The sequence below is a fragment of the Cornus florida genome, unplaced genomic scaffold, assembly GCF_030987335.1.
Source record: "Cornus florida cultivar Cherokee Brave unplaced genomic scaffold, ASM3098733v1 CherokeeBrave_3.0.0_Hap2_scaffold_108, whole genome shotgun sequence".
NCBI classification, from domain to species: Eukaryota; Viridiplantae; Streptophyta; class Magnoliopsida; order Cornales; family Cornaceae; genus Cornus; species Cornus florida.
The window spans coordinates 69,673-88,387 of record NW_026775592.1 but is presented as its reverse complement, the minus strand read 5'-3'; the positions used below and the strand labels follow the sequence as shown (position 1 = coordinate 88,387).

The following is an 18,715-nucleotide window of genomic DNA, read 5'->3' as shown; positions in this document are numbered from 1 at the left end:
AAAATTAAAATTAAAAATACAAAACCGGACTAAAAAGGGGTGCAACACGAGGACTTCCCAGGGGGTCACCCATCCTAGTACTACTCTCGCCCAAGCACGCTTAACTGCGGAGTTCTGATGGGATCCGGTGCATTAGTGCTGGTATGATCGCACCCGACATATTCTCGCCTCCATTTCCCTATAAACCCCTTCCGCTACCGTTCTATTGCCCTTCCGACGCATTCGCCGGGAAATAAATAAATACATATTAATAAAATTAAAATTAAAATTAAAAATACAAAACCGGACTAAAAAGGGGTGCAACACGAGGACTTCCCAGGGGGTCACCCATCCTAGTACTACTCTCGCCCAAGCACGCTTAACTGCGGAGTTCTGATGGGATCCGGTGCATTAGTGCTGGTATGATCGCACCCGACATATTCTCGCCTCCATTTCCCTATAAACCCCTTCCGCTACCGTTCTATTGCCCTTCCGACGCATTCGCCGGGAAATAAATAAATACATATTAATAAAATTAAAATTAAAATTAAAAATACAAAACCGGACTAAAAAGGGGTGCAACACGAGGACTTCCCAGGGGGTCACCCATCCTAGTACTACTCTCGCCCAAGCACGCTTAACTGCGGAGTTCTGATGGGATCCGGTGCATTAGTGCTGGTATGATCGCACCCGACATATTCTCGCCTCCATTTCCCTATAAACCCCTTCCGCTACCGTTCTATTGCCCTTCCGACGCATTCGCCGGGAAATAAATAAATACATATTAATAAAATTAAAATTAAAATTAAAAATACAAAACCGGACTAAAAAGGGGTGCAACACGAGGACTTCCCAGGGGGTCACCCATCCTAGTACTACTCTCGCCCAAGCACGCTTAACTGCGGAGTTCTGATGGGATCCGGTGCATTAGTGCTGGTATGATCGCACCCGACATATTCTCGCCTCCATTTCCCTATAAACCCCTTCCGCTACCGTTCTATTGCCCTTCCGACGCATTCGCCGGGAAATAAATAAATACATATTAATAAAATTAAAATTAAAATTAAAAATACAAAACCGGACTAAAAAGGGGTGCAACACGAGGACTTCCCAGGGGGTCACCCATCCTAGTACTACTCTCGCCCAAGCACGCTTAACTGCGGAGTTCTGATGGGATCCGGTGCATTAGTGCTGGTATGATCGCACCCGACATATTCTCGCCTCCATTTCCCTATAAACCCCTTCCGCTACCGTTCTATTGCCCTTCCGACGCATTCGCCGGGAAATAAATAAATACATATTAATAAAATTAAAATTAAAATTAAAAATACAAAACCGGACTAAAAAGGGGTGCAACACGAGGACTTCCCAGGGGGTCACCCATCCTAGTACTACTCTCGCCCAAGCACGCTTAACTGCGGAGTTCTGATGGGATCCGGTGCATTAGTGCTGGTATGATCGCACCCGACATATTCTCGCCTCCATTTCCCTATAAACCCCTTCCGCTACCGTTCTATTGCCCTTCCGACGCATTCGCCGGGAAATAAATAAATACATATTAATAAAATTAAAATTAAAATTAAAAATACAAAACCGGACTAAAAAGGGGTGCAACACGAGGACTTCCCAGGGGGTCACCCATCCTAGTACTACTCTCGCCCAAGCACGCTTAACTGCGGAGTTCTGATGGGATCCGGTGCATTAGTGCTGGTATGATCGCACCCGACATATTCTCGCCTCCATTTCCCTATAAACCCCTTCCGCTACCGTTCTATTGCCCTTCCGACGCATTCGCCGGGAAATAAATAAATACATATTAATAAAATTAAAATTAAAATTAAAAATACAAAACCGGACTAAAAAGGGGTGCAACACGAGGACTTCCCAGGGGGTCACCCATCCTAGTACTACTCTCGCCCAAGCACGCTTAACTGCGGAGTTCTGATGGGATCCGGTGCATTAGTGCTGGTATGATCGCACCCGACATATTCTCGCCTCCATTTCCCTATAAACCCCTTCCGCTACCGTTCTATTGCCCTTCCGACGCATTCGCCGGGAAATAAATAAATACATATTAATAAAATTAAAATTAAAATTAAAAATACAAAACCGGACTAAAAAGGGGTGCAACACGAGGACTTCCCAGGGGGTCACCCATCCTAGTACTACTCTCGCCCAAGCACGCTTAACTGCGGAGTTCTGATGGGATCCGGTGCATTAGTGCTGGTATGATCGCACCCGACATATTCTCGCCTCCATTTCCCTATAAACCCCTTCCGCTACCGTTCTATTGCCCTTCCGACGCATTCGCCGGGAAATAAATAAATACATATTAATAAAATTAAAATTAAAATTAAAAATACAAAACCGGACTAAAAAGGGGTGCAACACGAGGACTTCCCAGGGGGTCACCCATCCTAGTACTACTCTCGCCCAAGCACGCTTAACTGCGGAGTTCTGATGGGATCCGGTGCATTAGTGCTGGTATGATCGCACCCGACATATTCTCGCCTCCATTTCCCTATAAACCCCTTCCGCTACCGTTCTATTGCCCTTCCGACGCATTCGCCGGGAAATAAATAAATACATATTAATAAAATTAAAATTAAAATTAAAAATACAAAACCGGACTAAAAAGGGGTGCAACACGAGGACTTCCCAGGGGGTCACCCATCCTAGTACTACTCTCGCCCAAGCACGCTTAACTGCGGAGTTCTGATGGGATCCGGTGCATTAGTGCTGGTATGATCGCACCCGACATATTCTCGCCTCCATTTCCCTATAAACCCCTTCCGCTACCGTTCTATTGCCCTTCCGACGCATTCGCCGGGAAATAAATAAATACATATTAATAAAATTAAAATTAAAATTAAAAATACAAAACCGGACTAAAAAGGGGTGCAACACGAGGACTTCCCAGGGGGTCACCCATCCTAGTACTACTCTCGCCCAAGCACGCTTAACTGCGGAGTTCTGATGGGATCCGGTGCATTAGTGCTGGTATGATCGCACCCGACATATTCTCGCCTCCATTTCCCTATAAACCCCTTCCGCTACCGTTCTATTGCCCTTCCGACGCATTCGCCGGGAAATAAATAAATACATATTAATAAAATTAAAATTAAAATTAAAAATACAAAACCGGACTAAAAAGGGGTGCAACACGAGGACTTCCCAGGGGGTCACCCATCCTAGTACTACTCTCGCCCAAGCACGCTTAACTGCGGAGTTCTGATGGGATCCGGTGCATTAGTGCTGGTATGATCGCACCCGACATACTCTCGCCTCCATTTCCCTATAAACCCCTTCCGCTACCGTTCTATTGCCCTTCCGACGCATTCGCCGGGAAATAAATAAATACATATTAATAAAATTAAAATTAAAATTAAAAATACAAAACCGGACTAAAAAGGGGTGCAACACGAGGACTTCCCAGGGGGTCACCCATCCTAGTACTACTCTCGCCCAAGCACGCTTAACTGCGGAGTTCTGATGGGATCCGGTGCATTAGTGCTGGTATGATCGCACCCGACATATTCTCGCCTCCATTTCCCTATAAACCCCTTCCGCTACCGTTCTATTGCCCTTCCGACGCATTCGCCGGGAAATAAATAAATACATATTAATAAAATTAAAATTAAAATTAAAAATACAAAACCGGACTAAAAAGGGGTGCAACACGAGGACTTCCCAGGGGGTCACCCATCCTAGTACTACTCTCGCCCAAGCACGCTTAACTGCGGAGTTCTGATGGGATCCGGTGCATTAGTGCTGGTATGATCGCACCCGACATATTCTCGCCTCCATTTCCCTATAAACCCCTTCCGCTACCGTTCTATTGCCCTTCCGACGCATTCGCCGGGAAATAAATAAATACATATTAATAAAATTAAAATTAAAATTAAAAATACAAAACCGGACTAAAAAGGGGTGCAACACGAGGACTTCCCAGGGGGTCACCCATCCTAGTACTACTCTCGCCCAAGCACGCTTAACTGCGGAGTTCTGATGGGATCCGGTGCATTAGTGCTGGTATGATCGCACCCGACATATTCTCGCCTCCATTTCCCTATAAACCCCTTCCGCTACCGTTCTATTGCCCTTCCGACGCATTCGCCGGGAAATAAATAAATACATATTAATAAAATTAAAATTAAAATTAAAAATACAAAACCGGACTAAAAAGGGGTGCAACACGAGGACTTCCCAGGGGGTCACCCATCCTAGTACTACTCTCGCCCAAGCACGCTTAACTGCGGAGTTCTGATGGGATCCGGTGCATTAGTGCTGGTATGATCGCACCCGACATATTCTCGCCTCCATTTCCCTATAAACCCCTTCCGCTACCGTTCTATTGCCCTTCCGACGCATTCGCCGGGAAATAAATAAATACATATTAATAAAATTAAAATTAAAATTAAAAATACAAAACCGGACTAAAAAGGGGTGCAACACGAGGACTTCCCAGGGGGTCACCCATCCTAGTACTACTCTCGCCCAAGCACGCTGAACTGCGGAGTTCTGATGGGATCCGGTGCATTAGTGCTGGTATGATCGCACCCGACATATTCTCGCCTCCATTTCCCTATAAACCCCTTCCGCTACCGTTCTATTGCCCTTCCGACGCATTCGCCGGGAAATAAATAAATACATATTAATAAAATTAAAATTAAAATTAAAAATACAAAACCGGACTAAAAAGGGGTGCAACACGAGGACTTCCCAGGGGGTCACCCATCCTAGTACTACTCTCGCCCAAGCACGCTGACTGCGGAGTTCTGATGGGATCCGGTGCATTAGTGCTGGTATGATCGCACCCGACATATTCTCGCCTCCATTTCCCTATAAACCCCTTCCGCTACCGTTCTATTGCCCTTCCGACGCATTCGCCGGGAAATAAATAAATACATATTAATAAAATTAAAATTAAAATTAAAAATACAAAACCGGACTAAAAAGGGGTGCAACACGAGGACTTCCCAGGGGGTCACCCATCCTAGTACTACTCTCGCCCAAGCACGCTGAACTGCGGAGTTCTGATGGGATCCGGTGCATTAGTGCTGGTATGATCGCACCCGACATATTCTCGCCTCCATTTCCCTATAAACCCCTTCCGCTACCGTTCTATTGCCCTTCCGACGCATTCGCCGGGAAATAAATAAATACATATTAATAAAATTAAAATTAAAATTAAAAATACAAAACCGGACTAAAAAGGGTGCAACACGAGGACTTCCCAGGGGGTCACCCATCCTAGTACTACTCTCGCCCAAGCACGCTGAACTGCGGAGTTCTGATGGGATCCGGTGCATTAGTGCTGGTATGATCGCACCCGACATATTCTCGCCTCCATTTCCCTATAAACCCCTTCCGCTACCGTTCTATTGCCCTTCCGACGCATTCGCCGGGAAATAAATAAATACATATTAATAAAATTAAAATTAAAATTAAAAATACAAAACCGGACTAAAAAGGGGTGCAACACGAGGACTTCCCAGGGGGTCACCCATCCTAGTACTACTCTCGCCCAAGCACGCTGAACTGCGGAGTTCTGATGGGATCCGGTGCATTAGTGCTGGTATGATCGCACCCGACATATTCTCGCCTCCATTTCCTATAAACCCCTTCCGCTACCGTTCTATTGCCCTTCCGACGCATTCGCCGGGAAATAAATAAATACATATTAATAAAATTAAAATTAAAATTAAAAATACAAAACCGGACTAAAAAGGGGTGCAACACGAGGACTTCCCAGGGGGTCACCCATCCTAGTACTACTCTCGCCCAAGCACGCTTAACTGCGGAGTTCTGATGGGATCCGGTGCATTAGTGCTGGTATGATCGCACCCGACATATTCTCGCCTCCATTTCCCTATAAACCCCTTCCGCTACCGTTCTATTGCCCTTCCGACGCATTCGCCGGGAAATAAATAAATACATATTAATAAAATTAAAATTAAAATTAAAAATACAAAACCGGACTAAAAAGGGGTGCAACACGAGGACTTCCAGGGGGTCACCCATCCTAGTACTACTCTCGCCCAAGCACGCTTAACTGCGGAGTTCTGATGGGATCCGGTGCATTAGTGCTGGTATGATCGCACCCGACATATTCTCGCCTCCATTTCCCTATAAACCCCTTCCGCTACCGTTCTATTGCCCTTCCGACGCATTCGCCGGGAAATAAATAAATACATATTAATAAAATTAAAATTAAAATTAAAAATACAAAACCGGACTAAAAAGGGGTGCAACACGAGGACTTCCCAGGGGGTCACCCATCCTAGTACTACTCTCGCCCAAGCACGCTTAACTGCGGAGTTCTGATGGGATCCGGTGCATTAGTGCTGGTATGATCGCACCCGACATATTCTCGCCTCCATTTCCCTATAAACCCCTTCCGCTACCGTTCTATTGCCCTTCCGACGCATTCGCCGGGAAATAAATAAATACATATTAATAAAATTAAAATTAAAATTAAAAATACAAAACCGGACTAAAAAGGGTGCAACACGAGGACTTCCCAGGGGGTCACCCATCCTAGTACTACTCTCGCCCAAGCACGCTTAACTGCGGAGTTCTGATGGGATCCGGTGCATTAGTGCTGGTATGATCGCACCCGACATATTCTCGCCTCCATTTCCCTATAAACCCCTTCCGCTACCGTTCTATTGCCCTTCCGACGCATTCGCCGGGAAATAAATAAATACATATTAATAAAATTAAAATTAAAATTAAAAATACAAAACCGGACTAAAAAGGGGTGCAACACGAGGACTTCCCAGGGGGTCACCCATCCTAGTACTACTCTCGCCCAAGCACGCTTAACTGCGGGTTTCTGATGGGATCCGGTGCATTAGTGCTGGTATGATCGCACCGACATATTCTCGCCTCCATTTCCCTATAAACCCCTTCCGCTACCGTTCTATTGCCTTCCGACGCATTCGCCGGGAAATAAATAAATACATATTAATAAAATTAAAATTAAAATTAAAAATACAAAACCGGACTAAAAAGGGGTGCAACACGAGGACTTCCCAGGGGGTCACCCATCCTAGTACTACTCTCGCCCAAGCACGCTTAACTGCGGAGTTCTGATGGGATCCGGTGCATTAGTGCTGGTATGATCGCACCCGACATATTCTCGCCTCCATTTCCCTATAAACCCCTTCCGCTACCGTTCTATTGCCCTTCCGACGCATTCGCCGGGAAATAAATAAATACATATTAATAAAATTAAAATTAAAATTAAAAATACAAAACCGGACTAACAAGGGGTGCAACACGAGGACTTCCCAGGGGTCACCCATCCTAGTACTACTCTCGCCCAAGCACGCTTAACTGCGGAGTTCTGATGGGATCCGGTGCATTAGTGCTGGTATGATCGCACCGACATATTCTCGCCTCCATTTCCCTATAAACCCCTTCCGCTACCGTTCTATTGCCCTTCCGACGCATTCGCCGGGAAATAAATAAATACATATTAATAAAATTAAAATTAAAATTAAAAATACAAAACCGGACTAACAAGGGGTGCAACACGAGGACTTCCCAGGGGGTCACCCATCCTAGTACTACTCTCGCCCAAGCACGCTTAACTGCGGAGTTCTGATGGGATCCGGTGCATTAGTGCTGGTATGATCGCACCCGACATATTCTCGCCTCCATTTCCCTATAAACCCCTTCCGCTACCGTTCTATTGCCCTTCCGACGCATTCGCCGGGAAATAAATAAATACATATTAATAAAATTAAAATTAAAATTAAAATACAAAACCGGACTAAAAAGGGTTGCAACACGAGGACTTCCCAGGGGTCACCCATCCTAGTACTACTCTCGCCCAAGCACGCTTAACTGCGGAGTTCTGATGGGATCCGGTGCATTAGTGCTGGTATGATCGCACCCGACATATTCTCGCCTCCATTTCCCTATAAACCCCTTCCGCTACCGTTCTATTGCCCTTCCGACGCATTCGCCGGGAAATAAATAAATACATATTAATAAAATTAAAATTAAAATTAAAAATACAAAACCGGACTAAAAAGGGGTGCAACACGAGGACTTCCCAGGGGGTCACCCATCCTAGTACTACTCTCGCCCAAGCACGCTTAACTGCGGAGTTCTGATGGGATCCGGTGCATTAGTGCTGGTATGATCGCACCCGACATATTCTCGCCTCCATTTCCCTATAAACCCCTTCCGCTACCGTTCTATTGCCCTTCCGACGCATTCGCCGGGAAATAAATAAATACATATTAATAAAATTAAAATTAAAATTAAAAATACAAAACCGGACTAAAAAGGGGTGCAACACGAGGACTTCCCAGGGGGTCACCCATCCTAGTACTACTCTCGCCCAAGCACGCTTAACTGCGGAGTTCTGATGGGATCCGGTGCATTAGTGCTGGTATGATCGCACCCGACATATTCTCGCCTCCATTTCCCTATAAACCCCTTCCGCTACCGTTCTATTGCCCTTCCGACGCATTCGCCGGGAAATAAATAAATACATATTAATAAAATTAAAATTAAAATTAAAAATACAAAACCGGACTAAAAAGGGGTGCAACACGAGGACTTCCCAGGGGGTCACCCATCCTAGTACTACTCTCGCCCAAGCACGCTTAACTGCGGAGTTCTGATGGGATCCGGTGCATTAGTGCTGGTATGATCGCACCCGACATATTCTCGCCTCCATTTCCCTATAAACCCCTTCCGCTACCGTTCTATTGCCCTTCCGACGCATTCGCCGGGAAATAAATAAATACATATTAATAAAATTAAAATTAAAATTAAAAATACAAAACCGGACTAAAAGGGGTGCAACACGAGGACTTCCCAGGGGGTCACCCATCCTAGTACTACTCTCGCCCAAGCACGCTTAACTGCGGAGTTCTGATGGGATCCGGTGCATTAGTGCTGGTATGATCGCACCCGACATATTCTCGCCTCCATTTCCCTATAAACCCCTTCCGCTACCGTTCTATTGCCCTTCCGACGCATTCGCCGGGAAATAAATAAATACATATTAATAAAATTAAAATTAAAATTAAAAATACAAAACCGGACTAAAAAGGGGTGCAACACGAGGACTTCCCAGGGGGTCACCATCCTAGTACTACTCTCGCCCAAGCACGCTTAACTGCGGAGTTCTGATGGGATCCGGTGCATTAGTGCTGGTATGATCGCACCCGACATATTCTCGCCTCCATTTCCCTATAAACCCCTTCCGCTACCGTTCTATTGCCCTTCCGACGCATTCGCCGGGAAATAAATAAATACATATTATAAAATTAAAATTAAAATTAAAAATACAAAACCGGACTAAAAAGGGGTGCAACACGAGGACTTCCCAGGGGGTCACCCATCTAGTACTACTCTCGCCCAAGCACGCTTAACTGCGGAGTTCTGATGGGATCCGGTGCATTAGTGCTGGTATGATCGCACCCGACATATTCTCGCCTCCATTTCCCTATAAACCCCTTCCGCTACCGTTCTATTGCCCTTCCGACGCATTCGCCGGGAAATAAATAAATACATATTAATAAAATTAAAATTAAAATTAAAATACAAAACCGGACTAAAAAGGGGTGCAACACGAGGACTTCCCAGGGGGTCACCCATCCTAGTACTACTCTCGCCCAAGCACGCTTAACTGCGGAGTTCTGATGGGATCCGGTGCATTAGTGCTGGTATGATCGCACCCGACATATTCTCGCCTCCATTTCCCTATAAACCCCTTCCGCTACCGTTCTATTGCCCTTCCGACGCATTCGCCGGGAATAAATAAATACATATTAATAAAATTAAAATTAAATTAAAAATACAAAACCGGACTAAAAAGGGGTGCAACACGAGGACTTCCCAGGGGGTCACCCATCCTAGTACTACTCTCGCCCAAGCACGCTTAACTGCGGAGTTCTGATGGGATCCGGTGCATTAGTGCTGGTATGATCGCACCCGACATATTCTCGCCTCCATTTCCCTATAAACCCCTTCCGCTACCGTTCTATTGCCCTTCCGACGCATTCGCCGGGAAATAAATAAATACATATTATAAATTAAAATTAAAATTAAAAATACAAAACCGGACTAAAAAGGGGTGCAACACGAGGACTTCCCAGGGGGTCACCCATCCTAGTACTACTCTCGCCCAAGCACGCTTAACTGCGGAGTTCTGATGGGATCCGGTGCATTAGTGCTGGTATGATCGCACCCGACATATTCTCGCCTCCATTTCCCTATAAACCCCTTCCGCTACCGTTCTATTGCCCTTCCGACGCATTCGCCGGGAAATAAATAAATACATATTAATAAAATTAAAATTAAAATTAAAAATACAAAACCGGACTAAAAAGGGGTGCAACACGAGGACTTCCCAGGGGGTCACCCATCCTAGTACTACTCTCGCCCAAGCACGCTTAACTGCGGAGTTCTGATGGGATCCGGTGCATTAGTGCTGGTATGATCGCACCCGACATATTCTCGCCTCCATTTCCCTATAAACCCCTTCCGCTACCGTTCTATTGCCCTTCCGACGCATTCGCCGGGAAATAAATAAATACATATTAATAAAATTAAAATTAAAATTAAAAATACAAAACCGGACTAAAAAGGGGTGCAACACGAGGACTTCCCAGGGGGTCACCCATCCTAGTACTACTCTCGCCCAAGCACGCTTAACTGCGGAGTTCTGATGGGATCCGGTGCATTAGTGCTGGTATGATCGCACCCGACATATTCTCGCCTCCATTTCCCTATAAACCCCTTCCGCTACCGTTCTATTGCCCTTCCGACGCATTCGCCGGGAAATAAATAAATACATATTAATAAAATTAAAATTAAAATTAAAAATACAAAACCGGACTAAAAAGGGGTGCAACACGAGGACTTCCCAGGGGGTCACCCATCCTAGTACTACTCTCGCCCAAGCACGCTTAACTGCGGAGTTCTGATGGGATCCGGTGCATTAGTGCTGGTATGATCGCACCCGACATATTCTCGCCTCCATTTCCCTATAAACCCCTTCCGCTACCGTTCTATTGCCCTTCCGACGCATTCGCCGGGAAATAAATAAATACATATTAATAAAATTAAAATTAAAATTAAAATACAAAACCGGACTAAAAAGGGGTGCAACACGAGGACTTCCCAGGGGGTCACCCATCCTAGTACTACTCTCGCCCAAGCACGCTTAACTGCGGAGTTCTGATGGGATCCGGTGCATTAGTGCTGGTATGATCGCACCCGACATATTCTCGCCTCCATTTCCCTATAAACCCCTTCCGCTACCGTTCTATTGCCCTTCCGACGCATTCGCCGGGAAATAAATAAATACATATTAATAAAATTAAAATTAAAATTAAAATACAAAACCGGACTAAAAAGGGGTGCAACACGAGGACTTCCCAGGGGTCACCCATCCTAGTACTACTCTCGCCCAAGCACGCTTAACTGCGGAGTTCTGATGGGATCCGGTGCATTAGTGCTGGTATGATCGCACCCGACATATTCTCGCCTCCATTTCCCTATAAACCCCTTCCGCTACCGTTCTATTGCCCTTCCGACGCATTCGCCGGGAAATAAATAAATACATATTAATAAAATTAAAATTAAAATTAAAAATACAAAACCGGACTAAAAAGGGGTGCAACACGAGGACTTCCCAGGGGGTCACCCATCCTAGTACTACTCTCGCCCAAGCACGCTTAACTGCGGAGTTCTGATGGGATCCGGTGCATTAGTGCTGGTATGATCGCACCCGACATATTCTCGCCTCCATTTCCCTATAAACCCCTTCCGCTACGTTCTATTGCCCTTCCGACGCATTCGCCGGGAAATAAATAAATACATATTAATAAAATTAAAATTAAAATTAAAAATACAAAACCGGACTAAAAAGGGGTGCAACACGAGGACTTCCCAGGGGGTCACCCATCCTAGTACTACTCTCGCCCAAGCACGCTTAACTGCGGAGTTCTGATGGATCCGGTGCATTAGTGCTGGTATGATCGCACCCGACATATTCTCGCCTCCATTTCCCTATAAACCCCTTCCGCTACCGTTCTATTGCCCTTCCGACGCATTCGCCGGGAAATAAATAAATACATATTAATAAAATTAAAATTAAAATTAAAAATACAAAACCGGACTAAAAAGGGGTGCAACACGAGGACTTCCCAGGGGGTCACCCATCCTAGTACTACTCTCGCCCAAGCACGCTTAACTGCGGAGTTCTGATGGGATCCGGTGCATTAGTGCTGGTATGATCGCACCCGACATATTCTCGCCTCCATTTCCCTATAAACCCCTTCCGCTACCGTTCTATTGCCCTTCCGACGCATTCGCCGGGAAATAAATAAATACATATTAATAAAATTAAAATTAAAATTAAAAATACAAAACCGGACTAAAAAGGGGTGCAACACGAGGACTTCCCAGGGGGTCACCCATCCTAGTACTACTCTCGCCCAAGCACGCTTAACTGCGGAGTTCTGATGGGATCCGGTGCATTAGTGCTGGTATGATCGCACCCGACATATTCTCGCCTCCATTTCCCTATAAACCCCTTCCGCTACCGTTCTATTGCCCTTCCGACGCATTCGCCGGGAAATAAATAAATACATATTAATAAAATTAAAATTAAAATTAAAAATACAAAACCGGACTAAAAAGGGGTGCAACACGAGGACTTCCCAGGGGGTCACCCATCCTAGTACTACTCTCGCCCAAGCACGCTTAACTGCGGAGTTCTGATGGGATCCGGTGCATTAGTGCTGGTATGATCGCACCGACATATTCTCGCCTCCATTTCCCTATAAACCCCTTCCGCTACCGTTCTATTGCCCTTCCGACGCATTCGCCGGGAAATAAATAAATACATATTAATAAAATTAAAATTAAAATTAAAAATACAAAACCGGACTAAAAAGGGGTGCAACACGAGGACTTCCCAGGGGGTCACCCATCCTAGTACTACTCTCGCCCAAGCACGCTTAACTGCGGAGTTCTGATGGGATCCGGTGCATTAGTGCTGGTATGATCGCACCCGACATATTCTCGCCTCCATTTCCCTATAAACCCCTCCGCTACCGTTCTATTGCCCTTCCGACGCATTCGCCGGGAAATAAATAAATACATATTAATAAAATTAAAATTAAAATTAAAAATACAAAACCGGACTAAAAAGGGGTGCAACACGAGGACTTCCCAGGGGGTCACCCATCCTAGTACTACTCTCGCCCAAGCACGCTTAACTGCGGAGTTCTGATGGGATCCGGTGCATTAGTGCTGGTATGATCGCACCCGACATATTCTCGCCTCCATTTCCCTATAAACCCCTTCCGCTACCGTTCTATTGCCCTTCCGACGCATTCGCCGGGAAATAAATAAATACATATTAATAAAATTAAAATTAAAATTAAAAATACAAAACCGGACTAAAAAGGGGTGCAACACGAGGACTTCCCAGGGGGTCACCCATCCTAGTACTACTCTCGCCCAAGCACGCTTAACTGCGGAGTTCTGATGGGATCCGGTGCATTAGTGCTGGTATGATCGCACCCGACATATTCTCGCCTCCATTTCCCTATAAACCCCTTCCGCTACCGTTCTATTGCCCTTCCGACGCATTCGCCGGGAAATAAATAAATACATATTAATAAAATTAAAATTAAAATTAAAAATACAAAACCGGACTAAAAAGGGGTGCAACACGAGGACTTCCCAGGGGGTCACCCATCCTAGTACTACTCTCGCCCAAGCACGCTTAACTGCGGAGTTCTGATGGGATCCGGTGCATTAGTGCTGGTATGATCGCACCCGACATATTCTCGCCTCCATTTCCCTATAAACCCCTTCCGCTACCGTTCTATTGCCCTTCCGACGCATTCGCCGGGAAATAAATAAATACATATTAATAAAATTAAAATTAAAATTAAAAATACAAAACCGGACTAAAAAGGGGTGCAACACGAGGACTTCCCAGGGGGTCACCCATCCTAGTACTACTCTCGCCCAAGCACGCTTAACTGCGGAGTTCTGATGGGATCCGGTGCATTAGTGCTGGTATGATCGCACCCGACATATTCTCGCCTCCATTTCCCTATAAACCCCTTCCGCTACCGTTCTATTGCCCTTCCGACGCATTCGCCGGGAAATAAATAAATACATATTAATAAAATTAAAATTAAAATTAAAAAATACAAAACCGGACTAAAAAGGGTGCAACACGAGGACTTCCCAGGGGGTCACCCATCCTAGTACTACTCTCGCCCAAGCACGCTTAACTGCGGAGTTCTGATGGGATCCGGTGCATTAGTGCTGGTATGATCGCACCCGACATATTCTCGCCTCCATTTCCCTATAAACCCTTCCGCTACCGTTCTATTGCCCTTCCGACGCATTCGCCGGGAAATAAATAAATACATATTAATAAAATTAAAATTAAAATTAAAAATACAAAACCGGACTAAAAAGGGTGCAACACGAGGACTTCCCAGGGGGTCACCCATCTAGTACTACTCTCGCCCAAGCACGCTTAACTGCGGAGTTCTGATGGGATCCGGTGCATTAGTGCTGGTATGATCGCACCCGACATATTCTCGCCTCCATTTCCCTATAAACCCCTTCCGCTACCGTTCTATTGCCCTTCCGACGCATTCGCCGGGAAATAAATAAATACATATTAATAAAATTAAAATTAAAATTAAAAATACAAAACCGGACTAAAAAGGGGTGCAACACGAGGACTTCCCAGGGGGTCACCCATCCTAGTACTACTCTCGCCCAAGCACGCTTAACTGCGGAGTTCTGATGGGATCCGGTGCATTAGTGCTGGTATGATCGCACCCGACATATTCTCGCCTCCATTTCCCTATAAACCCCTTCCGCTACCGTTCTATTGCCCTTCCGACGCATTCGCCGGGAAATAAATAAATACATATTAATAAAATTAAAATTAAAATTAAAAATACAAAACCGGACTAAAAAGGGGTGCAACACGAGGACTTCCCAGGGGGTCACCCATCCTAGTACTACTCTCGCCCAAGCACGCTTAACTGCGGAGTTCTGATGGGATCCGGTGCATTAGTGCTGGTATGATCGCACCCGACATATTCTCGCCTCCATTTCCCTATAAACCCCTTCCGCTACCGTTCTATTGCCCTTCCGACGCATTCGCCGGGAAATAAATAAATACATATTAATAAAATTAAAATTAAAATTAAAAATACAAAACCGGACTAAAAAGGGGTGCAACACGAGGACTTCCCAGGGGTCACCCATCCTAGTACTACTCTCGCCAAGCACGCTTAACTGCGGAGTTCTGATGGGATCCGGTGCATTAGTGCTGGTATGATCGCACCCGACATATTCTCGCCTCCATTTCCCTATAAACCCCTTCCGCTACCGTTCTATTGCCCTTCCGACGCATTCGCCGGGAAATAAATAAATACATATTAATAAAATTAAAATTAAAATTAAAAATACAAAACCGGACTAAAAAGGGGTGCAACACGAGGACTTCCCAGGGGGTCACCCATCCTAGTACTACTCTCGCCCAAGCACGCTGAACTGCGGAGTTCTGATGGGATCCGGTGCATTAGTGCTGGTATGATCGCACCCGACATATTCTCGCCTCCATTTCCCTATAAACCCCTTCCGCTACGTTCTATTGCCCTTCCGACGCATTCGCCGGAAATAAATAAATACATATTAATAAAATTAAAATTAAAATTAAAAATACAAAACCGGACTAAAAAGGGGTGCAACACGAGGACTTCCCAGGGGGTCACCCATCCTAGTACTACTCTCGCCCAAGCACGCTGAACTGCGGAGTTCTGATGGGATCCGGTGCATTAGTGCTGGTATGATCGCACCCGACATATTCTCGCCTCCATTTCCCTATAAACCCCTTCCGCTACCGTTCTATTGCCCTTCCGACGCATTCGCCGGGAAATAAATAAATACATATTAATAAAATTAAAATTAAAATTAAAAATACAAAACCGGACTAAAAAGGGGTGCAACACGAGGACTTCCCAGGGGGTCACCCATCCTAGTACTACTCTCGCCCAAGCACGCTGAACTGCGGAGTTCTGATGGGATCCGGTGCATTAGTGCTGGTATGATCGCACCCGACATATTCTCGCCTCCATTTCCCTATAAACCCCTTCCGCTACCGTTCTATTGCCCTTCCGACGCATTCGCCGGGAAATAAATAAATACATATTAATAAAATTAAAATTAAAATTAAAAATACAAAACCGGACTAAAAAGGGGTGCAACACGAGGACTTCCCAGGGGGTCACCCATCCTAGTACTACTCTCGCCCAAGCACGCTGAACTGCGGAGTTCTGATGGGATCCGGTGCATTAGTGCTGGTATGATCGCACCCGACATATTCTCGCCTCCATTTCCCTATAAACCCCTTCCGCTACCGTTCTATTGCCCTTCCGACGCATTCGCCGGGAAATAAATAAATACATATTAATAAAATTAAAATTAAAATTAAAATACAAAACCGGACTAAAAAGGGGTGCAACACGAGGACTTCCCAGGGGGTCACCCATCCTAGTACTACTCTCGCCCAAGCACGCTGAACTGCGGAGTTCTGATGGGATCCGGTGCATTAGTGCTGGTATGATCGCACCCGACATATTCTCGCCTCCATTTCCCTATAAACCCCTTCCGCTACCGTTCTATTGCCCTTCCGACGCATTCGCCGGGAAATAAATAAATACATATTAATAAAATTAAAATTAAAATTAAAAATACAAAACCGGACTAAAAGGGGTGCAACACGAGGACTTCCCAGGGGGTCACCCATCCTAGTACTACTCTCGCCCAAGCACGCTTAACTGCGGAGTTCTGATGGGATCCGGTGCATTAGTGCTGGTATGATCGCACCCGACATATTCTCGCCTCCATTTCCCTATAACCCCTTCCGCTACCGTTCTATTGCCCTTCCGACGCATTCGCCGGGAATAAATAAATACATATTAATAAAATTAAAATTAAAATTAAAAATACAAAACCGGACTAAAAAGGGGTGCAACACGAGGACTTCCCAGGGGGTCACCCATCCTAGTACTACTCTCGCCCAAGCACGCTTAACTGCGGGGTTCTGATGGGATCCGGTGCATTAGTGCTGGTATGATCGCACCCGACATATTCTCGCCTCCATTTCCCTATAAACCCCTTCCGCTACCGTTCTATTGCCCTTCCGACGCATTCGCCGGGAAATAAATAAATACATATTAATAAAATTAAAATTAAAATTAAAAATACAAAACCGGACTAAAAAGGGGTGCAACACGAGGACTTCCCAGGGGGTCACCCATCCTAGTACTACTCTCGCCCAAGCACGCTTAACTGCGGGGTTCTGATGGGATCCGGTGCATTAGTGCTGGTATGATCGCACCCGACATATTCTCGCTCCATTTCCCTATAAACCCCTTCCGCTACCGTTCTATTGCCCTTCGACGCATTCGCCGGGAAATAAATAAATACATATTAATAAAATTAAAATTAAAATTAAAAATACAAAACCGGACTAAAAAGGGGTGCAACACGAGGACTTCCCAGGGGGTCACCCTCCTAGTACTACTCTCGCCCAAGCACGCTTAACTGCGGAGTTCTGATGGGATCCGGTGCATTAGTGCTGGTATGATCGCACCCGACATATTCTCGCCTCCATTTCCCTATAAACCCCTTCCGCTACCGTTCTATTGCCCTTCCGACGCATTCGCCGGGAAATAAATAAATACATATTAATAAAATTAAAATTAAAATTAAAAATACAAAACCGGACTAAAAAGGGGTGCAACACGAGGACTTCCCAGGGGGTCACCCATCCTAGTACTACTCTCGCCCAAGCACGCTTAACTGCGGAGTTCTGATGGGATCCGGTGCATTAGTGCTGGTATGATCGCACCCGACATATTCTCGCCTCCATTTCCCTATAAACCCCTTCCGCTACCGTTCTATTGCCCTTCCGACGCATTCGCCGGGAAATAAATAAATACATATTAATAAAATTAAAATTAAAATTAAAATACAAAACCGGACTAAAAAGGGGTGCAACACGAGGACTTCCCAGGGGGTCACCCATCCTAGTACTACTCTCGCCCAAGCACGCTTAACTGCGGGGTTCTGATGGGATCCGGTGCATTAGTGCTGGTATGATCGCACCCGACATATTCTCGCCTCCATTTCCCTATAAACCCCTTCCGCTACCGTTCTATTGCCCTTCCGACGCATTCGCCGGGAAATAAATAAATACATATTAATAAAATTAAAATTAAAATTAAAAATACAAAACCGGACTAAAAAGGGGTGCAACACGAGGACTTCCCAGGGGGTCACCCATCCTAGTACTACTCTCGCCCAAGCACGCTTAACTGCGGAGTTCTGATGGGATCCGGTGCATTAGTGCTGGTATGATCGCACCCGACATATTCTCGCCTCCATTTCCCTATAAACCCCTTCCGCTACCGTTCTATTGCCCTTCCGACGCATTCGCCGGGAAATAAATAAATACATATTAATAAAATTAAAATTAAAATTAAAAATACAAAACCGGACTAAAAAGGGGTGCAACACGAGGACTTCCCAGGGGGTCACCCATCCTAGTACTACTCTCGCCCAAGCACGCTTAACTGCGGAGTTCTGATGGGATCCGGTGCATTAGTGCTGGTATGATCGCACCCGACATATTCTCGCCTCCATTTCCCTA

At 45.4% G+C, this 18,715-nt stretch overlaps 73 non-coding genes across 73 annotated transcripts; all 73 read right to left on the bottom strand.

The window, feature by feature from the left end:
• Window positions 1-36: 36 nt before the first annotated feature.
• On the bottom strand, window positions 37-155 carry LOC132288111 (5S ribosomal RNA). The gene has a single exon (XR_009473467.1). It is a non-coding gene; the product is annotated as a 5S ribosomal RNA (ribosomal RNA).
• A 139-nt stretch (window positions 156-294) lies between these two features.
• On the bottom strand, window positions 295-413 carry LOC132288110 (5S ribosomal RNA). The gene has a single exon (XR_009473466.1). It is a non-coding gene; the product is annotated as a 5S ribosomal RNA (ribosomal RNA).
• A 139-nt stretch (window positions 414-552) lies between these two features.
• On the bottom strand, window positions 553-671 carry LOC132288109 (5S ribosomal RNA). Its single transcript, XR_009473465.1, has one exon. It is a non-coding gene; the product is annotated as a 5S ribosomal RNA (ribosomal RNA).
• Window positions 672-810: 139 nt separating this feature from the next.
• On the bottom strand, window positions 811-929 carry LOC132288108 (5S ribosomal RNA). Its single transcript, XR_009473464.1, has one exon. It is a non-coding gene; the product is annotated as a 5S ribosomal RNA (ribosomal RNA).
• A 139-nt stretch (window positions 930-1,068) lies between these two features.
• LOC132288107 (5S ribosomal RNA) lies at window positions 1,069-1,187 on the bottom strand. Its single transcript, XR_009473463.1, has one exon. It is a non-coding gene; the product is annotated as a 5S ribosomal RNA (ribosomal RNA).
• Window positions 1,188-1,326: 139 nt separating this feature from the next.
• Window positions 1,327-1,445, bottom strand: LOC132288106 (5S ribosomal RNA). The gene has a single exon (XR_009473462.1). It is a non-coding gene; the product is annotated as a 5S ribosomal RNA (ribosomal RNA).
• A 139-nt stretch (window positions 1,446-1,584) lies between these two features.
• LOC132288104 (5S ribosomal RNA) lies at window positions 1,585-1,703 on the bottom strand. The gene has a single exon (XR_009473460.1). It is a non-coding gene; the product is annotated as a 5S ribosomal RNA (ribosomal RNA).
• A 139-nt stretch (window positions 1,704-1,842) lies between these two features.
• On the bottom strand, window positions 1,843-1,961 carry LOC132288103 (5S ribosomal RNA). The gene has a single exon (XR_009473459.1). It is a non-coding gene; the product is annotated as a 5S ribosomal RNA (ribosomal RNA).
• Window positions 1,962-2,100: 139 nt separating this feature from the next.
• On the bottom strand, window positions 2,101-2,219 carry LOC132288101 (5S ribosomal RNA). The gene has a single exon (XR_009473458.1). It is a non-coding gene; the product is annotated as a 5S ribosomal RNA (ribosomal RNA).
• A 139-nt stretch (window positions 2,220-2,358) lies between these two features.
• On the bottom strand, window positions 2,359-2,477 carry LOC132288100 (5S ribosomal RNA). Its single transcript, XR_009473457.1, has one exon. It is a non-coding gene; the product is annotated as a 5S ribosomal RNA (ribosomal RNA).
• A 139-nt stretch (window positions 2,478-2,616) lies between these two features.
• Window positions 2,617-2,735, bottom strand: LOC132288099 (5S ribosomal RNA). Its single transcript, XR_009473456.1, has one exon. It is a non-coding gene; the product is annotated as a 5S ribosomal RNA (ribosomal RNA).
• A 139-nt stretch (window positions 2,736-2,874) lies between these two features.
• LOC132288098 (5S ribosomal RNA) lies at window positions 2,875-2,993 on the bottom strand. Its single transcript, XR_009473455.1, has one exon. It is a non-coding gene; the product is annotated as a 5S ribosomal RNA (ribosomal RNA).
• A 139-nt stretch (window positions 2,994-3,132) lies between these two features.
• LOC132288097 (5S ribosomal RNA) lies at window positions 3,133-3,251 on the bottom strand. The gene has a single exon (XR_009473454.1). It is a non-coding gene; the product is annotated as a 5S ribosomal RNA (ribosomal RNA).
• Window positions 3,252-3,390: 139 nt separating this feature from the next.
• Window positions 3,391-3,509, bottom strand: LOC132288096 (5S ribosomal RNA). The gene has a single exon (XR_009473453.1). It is a non-coding gene; the product is annotated as a 5S ribosomal RNA (ribosomal RNA).
• Window positions 3,510-3,648: 139 nt separating this feature from the next.
• LOC132288095 (5S ribosomal RNA) lies at window positions 3,649-3,767 on the bottom strand. The gene has a single exon (XR_009473452.1). It is a non-coding gene; the product is annotated as a 5S ribosomal RNA (ribosomal RNA).
• Window positions 3,768-3,906: 139 nt separating this feature from the next.
• Window positions 3,907-4,025, bottom strand: LOC132288094 (5S ribosomal RNA). The gene has a single exon (XR_009473451.1). It is a non-coding gene; the product is annotated as a 5S ribosomal RNA (ribosomal RNA).
• Window positions 4,026-4,164: 139 nt separating this feature from the next.
• LOC132288092 (5S ribosomal RNA) lies at window positions 4,165-4,283 on the bottom strand. Its single transcript, XR_009473449.1, has one exon. It is a non-coding gene; the product is annotated as a 5S ribosomal RNA (ribosomal RNA).
• A 139-nt stretch (window positions 4,284-4,422) lies between these two features.
• LOC132288146 (5S ribosomal RNA) lies at window positions 4,423-4,541 on the bottom strand. The gene has a single exon (XR_009473501.1). It is a non-coding gene; the product is annotated as a 5S ribosomal RNA (ribosomal RNA).
• A 139-nt stretch (window positions 4,542-4,680) lies between these two features.
• LOC132288175 (5S ribosomal RNA) lies at window positions 4,681-4,798 on the bottom strand. Its single transcript, XR_009473529.1, has one exon. It is a non-coding gene; the product is annotated as a 5S ribosomal RNA (ribosomal RNA).
• Window positions 4,799-4,937: 139 nt separating this feature from the next.
• LOC132288145 (5S ribosomal RNA) lies at window positions 4,938-5,056 on the bottom strand. The gene has a single exon (XR_009473500.1). It is a non-coding gene; the product is annotated as a 5S ribosomal RNA (ribosomal RNA).
• A 138-nt stretch (window positions 5,057-5,194) lies between these two features.
• Window positions 5,195-5,313, bottom strand: LOC132288161 (5S ribosomal RNA). Its single transcript, XR_009473515.1, has one exon. It is a non-coding gene; the product is annotated as a 5S ribosomal RNA (ribosomal RNA).
• Window positions 5,314-5,452: 139 nt separating this feature from the next.
• LOC132288144 (5S ribosomal RNA) lies at window positions 5,453-5,571 on the bottom strand. Its single transcript, XR_009473499.1, has one exon. It is a non-coding gene; the product is annotated as a 5S ribosomal RNA (ribosomal RNA).
• Window positions 5,572-5,709: 138 nt separating this feature from the next.
• Window positions 5,710-5,828, bottom strand: LOC132288091 (5S ribosomal RNA). Its single transcript, XR_009473448.1, has one exon. It is a non-coding gene; the product is annotated as a 5S ribosomal RNA (ribosomal RNA).
• Window positions 5,829-5,967: 139 nt separating this feature from the next.
• On the bottom strand, window positions 5,968-6,085 carry LOC132288166 (5S ribosomal RNA). Its single transcript, XR_009473520.1, has one exon. It is a non-coding gene; the product is annotated as a 5S ribosomal RNA (ribosomal RNA).
• Window positions 6,086-6,224: 139 nt separating this feature from the next.
• LOC132288090 (5S ribosomal RNA) lies at window positions 6,225-6,343 on the bottom strand. The gene has a single exon (XR_009473447.1). It is a non-coding gene; the product is annotated as a 5S ribosomal RNA (ribosomal RNA).
• Window positions 6,344-6,481: 138 nt separating this feature from the next.
• On the bottom strand, window positions 6,482-6,600 carry LOC132288113 (5S ribosomal RNA). The gene has a single exon (XR_009473469.1). It is a non-coding gene; the product is annotated as a 5S ribosomal RNA (ribosomal RNA).
• Window positions 6,601-6,739: 139 nt separating this feature from the next.
• Window positions 6,740-6,858, bottom strand: LOC132288179 (5S ribosomal RNA). Its single transcript, XR_009473531.1, has one exon. It is a non-coding gene; the product is annotated as a 5S ribosomal RNA (ribosomal RNA).
• Window positions 6,859-6,995: 137 nt separating this feature from the next.
• Window positions 6,996-7,114, bottom strand: LOC132288089 (5S ribosomal RNA). Its single transcript, XR_009473446.1, has one exon. It is a non-coding gene; the product is annotated as a 5S ribosomal RNA (ribosomal RNA).
• A 139-nt stretch (window positions 7,115-7,253) lies between these two features.
• On the bottom strand, window positions 7,254-7,371 carry LOC132288172 (5S ribosomal RNA). Its single transcript, XR_009473526.1, has one exon. It is a non-coding gene; the product is annotated as a 5S ribosomal RNA (ribosomal RNA).
• Window positions 7,372-7,509: 138 nt separating this feature from the next.
• Window positions 7,510-7,628, bottom strand: LOC132288088 (5S ribosomal RNA). Its single transcript, XR_009473445.1, has one exon. It is a non-coding gene; the product is annotated as a 5S ribosomal RNA (ribosomal RNA).
• A 138-nt stretch (window positions 7,629-7,766) lies between these two features.
• LOC132288170 (5S ribosomal RNA) lies at window positions 7,767-7,884 on the bottom strand. Its single transcript, XR_009473524.1, has one exon. It is a non-coding gene; the product is annotated as a 5S ribosomal RNA (ribosomal RNA).
• A 139-nt stretch (window positions 7,885-8,023) lies between these two features.
• LOC132288087 (5S ribosomal RNA) lies at window positions 8,024-8,142 on the bottom strand. Its single transcript, XR_009473444.1, has one exon. It is a non-coding gene; the product is annotated as a 5S ribosomal RNA (ribosomal RNA).
• Window positions 8,143-8,281: 139 nt separating this feature from the next.
• On the bottom strand, window positions 8,282-8,400 carry LOC132288085 (5S ribosomal RNA). The gene has a single exon (XR_009473443.1). It is a non-coding gene; the product is annotated as a 5S ribosomal RNA (ribosomal RNA).
• Window positions 8,401-8,539: 139 nt separating this feature from the next.
• On the bottom strand, window positions 8,540-8,658 carry LOC132288084 (5S ribosomal RNA). Its single transcript, XR_009473442.1, has one exon. It is a non-coding gene; the product is annotated as a 5S ribosomal RNA (ribosomal RNA).
• A 138-nt stretch (window positions 8,659-8,796) lies between these two features.
• Window positions 8,797-8,915, bottom strand: LOC132288083 (5S ribosomal RNA). The gene has a single exon (XR_009473441.1). It is a non-coding gene; the product is annotated as a 5S ribosomal RNA (ribosomal RNA).
• Window positions 8,916-9,054: 139 nt separating this feature from the next.
• LOC132288168 (5S ribosomal RNA) lies at window positions 9,055-9,172 on the bottom strand. Its single transcript, XR_009473522.1, has one exon. It is a non-coding gene; the product is annotated as a 5S ribosomal RNA (ribosomal RNA).
• A 138-nt stretch (window positions 9,173-9,310) lies between these two features.
• LOC132288164 (5S ribosomal RNA) lies at window positions 9,311-9,428 on the bottom strand. Its single transcript, XR_009473518.1, has one exon. It is a non-coding gene; the product is annotated as a 5S ribosomal RNA (ribosomal RNA).
• Window positions 9,429-9,566: 138 nt separating this feature from the next.
• Window positions 9,567-9,685, bottom strand: LOC132288082 (5S ribosomal RNA). The gene has a single exon (XR_009473440.1). It is a non-coding gene; the product is annotated as a 5S ribosomal RNA (ribosomal RNA).
• Window positions 9,686-9,822: 137 nt separating this feature from the next.
• LOC132288080 (5S ribosomal RNA) lies at window positions 9,823-9,941 on the bottom strand. The gene has a single exon (XR_009473438.1). It is a non-coding gene; the product is annotated as a 5S ribosomal RNA (ribosomal RNA).
• A 137-nt stretch (window positions 9,942-10,078) lies between these two features.
• LOC132288079 (5S ribosomal RNA) lies at window positions 10,079-10,197 on the bottom strand. Its single transcript, XR_009473437.1, has one exon. It is a non-coding gene; the product is annotated as a 5S ribosomal RNA (ribosomal RNA).
• Window positions 10,198-10,336: 139 nt separating this feature from the next.
• On the bottom strand, window positions 10,337-10,455 carry LOC132288078 (5S ribosomal RNA). Its single transcript, XR_009473436.1, has one exon. It is a non-coding gene; the product is annotated as a 5S ribosomal RNA (ribosomal RNA).
• Window positions 10,456-10,594: 139 nt separating this feature from the next.
• Window positions 10,595-10,713, bottom strand: LOC132288077 (5S ribosomal RNA). The gene has a single exon (XR_009473435.1). It is a non-coding gene; the product is annotated as a 5S ribosomal RNA (ribosomal RNA).
• A 139-nt stretch (window positions 10,714-10,852) lies between these two features.
• LOC132288076 (5S ribosomal RNA) lies at window positions 10,853-10,971 on the bottom strand. The gene has a single exon (XR_009473434.1). It is a non-coding gene; the product is annotated as a 5S ribosomal RNA (ribosomal RNA).
• Window positions 10,972-11,109: 138 nt separating this feature from the next.
• Window positions 11,110-11,228, bottom strand: LOC132288074 (5S ribosomal RNA). Its single transcript, XR_009473432.1, has one exon. It is a non-coding gene; the product is annotated as a 5S ribosomal RNA (ribosomal RNA).
• A 138-nt stretch (window positions 11,229-11,366) lies between these two features.
• LOC132288147 (5S ribosomal RNA) lies at window positions 11,367-11,484 on the bottom strand. Its single transcript, XR_009473502.1, has one exon. It is a non-coding gene; the product is annotated as a 5S ribosomal RNA (ribosomal RNA).
• A 139-nt stretch (window positions 11,485-11,623) lies between these two features.
• Window positions 11,624-11,742, bottom strand: LOC132288073 (5S ribosomal RNA). Its single transcript, XR_009473431.1, has one exon. It is a non-coding gene; the product is annotated as a 5S ribosomal RNA (ribosomal RNA).
• Window positions 11,743-11,880: 138 nt separating this feature from the next.
• LOC132288171 (5S ribosomal RNA) lies at window positions 11,881-11,998 on the bottom strand. The gene has a single exon (XR_009473525.1). It is a non-coding gene; the product is annotated as a 5S ribosomal RNA (ribosomal RNA).
• Window positions 11,999-12,137: 139 nt separating this feature from the next.
• Window positions 12,138-12,256, bottom strand: LOC132288072 (5S ribosomal RNA). The gene has a single exon (XR_009473430.1). It is a non-coding gene; the product is annotated as a 5S ribosomal RNA (ribosomal RNA).
• Window positions 12,257-12,395: 139 nt separating this feature from the next.
• Window positions 12,396-12,514, bottom strand: LOC132288071 (5S ribosomal RNA). Its single transcript, XR_009473429.1, has one exon. It is a non-coding gene; the product is annotated as a 5S ribosomal RNA (ribosomal RNA).
• Window positions 12,515-12,653: 139 nt separating this feature from the next.
• Window positions 12,654-12,772, bottom strand: LOC132288118 (5S ribosomal RNA). Its single transcript, XR_009473474.1, has one exon. It is a non-coding gene; the product is annotated as a 5S ribosomal RNA (ribosomal RNA).
• Window positions 12,773-12,910: 138 nt separating this feature from the next.
• LOC132288069 (5S ribosomal RNA) lies at window positions 12,911-13,029 on the bottom strand. The gene has a single exon (XR_009473428.1). It is a non-coding gene; the product is annotated as a 5S ribosomal RNA (ribosomal RNA).
• A 138-nt stretch (window positions 13,030-13,167) lies between these two features.
• LOC132288067 (5S ribosomal RNA) lies at window positions 13,168-13,286 on the bottom strand. Its single transcript, XR_009473426.1, has one exon. It is a non-coding gene; the product is annotated as a 5S ribosomal RNA (ribosomal RNA).
• A 139-nt stretch (window positions 13,287-13,425) lies between these two features.
• LOC132288066 (5S ribosomal RNA) lies at window positions 13,426-13,544 on the bottom strand. The gene has a single exon (XR_009473425.1). It is a non-coding gene; the product is annotated as a 5S ribosomal RNA (ribosomal RNA).
• A 139-nt stretch (window positions 13,545-13,683) lies between these two features.
• On the bottom strand, window positions 13,684-13,802 carry LOC132288065 (5S ribosomal RNA). The gene has a single exon (XR_009473424.1). It is a non-coding gene; the product is annotated as a 5S ribosomal RNA (ribosomal RNA).
• Window positions 13,803-13,941: 139 nt separating this feature from the next.
• On the bottom strand, window positions 13,942-14,060 carry LOC132288064 (5S ribosomal RNA). Its single transcript, XR_009473423.1, has one exon. It is a non-coding gene; the product is annotated as a 5S ribosomal RNA (ribosomal RNA).
• A 139-nt stretch (window positions 14,061-14,199) lies between these two features.
• LOC132288112 (5S ribosomal RNA) lies at window positions 14,200-14,318 on the bottom strand. Its single transcript, XR_009473468.1, has one exon. It is a non-coding gene; the product is annotated as a 5S ribosomal RNA (ribosomal RNA).
• A 137-nt stretch (window positions 14,319-14,455) lies between these two features.
• Window positions 14,456-14,573, bottom strand: LOC132288167 (5S ribosomal RNA). The gene has a single exon (XR_009473521.1). It is a non-coding gene; the product is annotated as a 5S ribosomal RNA (ribosomal RNA).
• Window positions 14,574-14,712: 139 nt separating this feature from the next.
• Window positions 14,713-14,831, bottom strand: LOC132288063 (5S ribosomal RNA). The gene has a single exon (XR_009473422.1). It is a non-coding gene; the product is annotated as a 5S ribosomal RNA (ribosomal RNA).
• A 139-nt stretch (window positions 14,832-14,970) lies between these two features.
• On the bottom strand, window positions 14,971-15,089 carry LOC132288062 (5S ribosomal RNA). The gene has a single exon (XR_009473421.1). It is a non-coding gene; the product is annotated as a 5S ribosomal RNA (ribosomal RNA).
• Window positions 15,090-15,228: 139 nt separating this feature from the next.
• LOC132288181 (5S ribosomal RNA) lies at window positions 15,229-15,345 on the bottom strand. The gene has a single exon (XR_009473533.1). It is a non-coding gene; the product is annotated as a 5S ribosomal RNA (ribosomal RNA).
• A 139-nt stretch (window positions 15,346-15,484) lies between these two features.
• On the bottom strand, window positions 15,485-15,603 carry LOC132288143 (5S ribosomal RNA). Its single transcript, XR_009473498.1, has one exon. It is a non-coding gene; the product is annotated as a 5S ribosomal RNA (ribosomal RNA).
• A 137-nt stretch (window positions 15,604-15,740) lies between these two features.
• Window positions 15,741-15,859, bottom strand: LOC132288142 (5S ribosomal RNA). The gene has a single exon (XR_009473497.1). It is a non-coding gene; the product is annotated as a 5S ribosomal RNA (ribosomal RNA).
• A 139-nt stretch (window positions 15,860-15,998) lies between these two features.
• Window positions 15,999-16,117, bottom strand: LOC132288141 (5S ribosomal RNA). The gene has a single exon (XR_009473496.1). It is a non-coding gene; the product is annotated as a 5S ribosomal RNA (ribosomal RNA).
• A 139-nt stretch (window positions 16,118-16,256) lies between these two features.
• Window positions 16,257-16,375, bottom strand: LOC132288140 (5S ribosomal RNA). The gene has a single exon (XR_009473495.1). It is a non-coding gene; the product is annotated as a 5S ribosomal RNA (ribosomal RNA).
• Window positions 16,376-16,513: 138 nt separating this feature from the next.
• Window positions 16,514-16,632, bottom strand: LOC132288138 (5S ribosomal RNA). The gene has a single exon (XR_009473493.1). It is a non-coding gene; the product is annotated as a 5S ribosomal RNA (ribosomal RNA).
• Window positions 16,633-16,770: 138 nt separating this feature from the next.
• LOC132288061 (5S ribosomal RNA) lies at window positions 16,771-16,889 on the bottom strand. The gene has a single exon (XR_009473420.1). It is a non-coding gene; the product is annotated as a 5S ribosomal RNA (ribosomal RNA).
• A 137-nt stretch (window positions 16,890-17,026) lies between these two features.
• On the bottom strand, window positions 17,027-17,145 carry LOC132288159 (5S ribosomal RNA). Its single transcript, XR_009473514.1, has one exon. It is a non-coding gene; the product is annotated as a 5S ribosomal RNA (ribosomal RNA).
• A 139-nt stretch (window positions 17,146-17,284) lies between these two features.
• LOC132288158 (5S ribosomal RNA) lies at window positions 17,285-17,403 on the bottom strand. Its single transcript, XR_009473513.1, has one exon. It is a non-coding gene; the product is annotated as a 5S ribosomal RNA (ribosomal RNA).
• A 137-nt stretch (window positions 17,404-17,540) lies between these two features.
• On the bottom strand, window positions 17,541-17,658 carry LOC132288119 (5S ribosomal RNA). Its single transcript, XR_009473475.1, has one exon. It is a non-coding gene; the product is annotated as a 5S ribosomal RNA (ribosomal RNA).
• Window positions 17,659-17,797: 139 nt separating this feature from the next.
• On the bottom strand, window positions 17,798-17,916 carry LOC132288060 (5S ribosomal RNA). Its single transcript, XR_009473419.1, has one exon. It is a non-coding gene; the product is annotated as a 5S ribosomal RNA (ribosomal RNA).
• Window positions 17,917-18,054: 138 nt separating this feature from the next.
• LOC132288157 (5S ribosomal RNA) lies at window positions 18,055-18,173 on the bottom strand. Its single transcript, XR_009473512.1, has one exon. It is a non-coding gene; the product is annotated as a 5S ribosomal RNA (ribosomal RNA).
• A 139-nt stretch (window positions 18,174-18,312) lies between these two features.
• Window positions 18,313-18,431, bottom strand: LOC132288059 (5S ribosomal RNA). The gene has a single exon (XR_009473418.1). It is a non-coding gene; the product is annotated as a 5S ribosomal RNA (ribosomal RNA).
• Window positions 18,432-18,570: 139 nt separating this feature from the next.
• Window positions 18,571-18,689, bottom strand: LOC132288058 (5S ribosomal RNA). The gene has a single exon (XR_009473417.1). It is a non-coding gene; the product is annotated as a 5S ribosomal RNA (ribosomal RNA).
• Window positions 18,690-18,715: the final 26 nt, after the last annotated feature.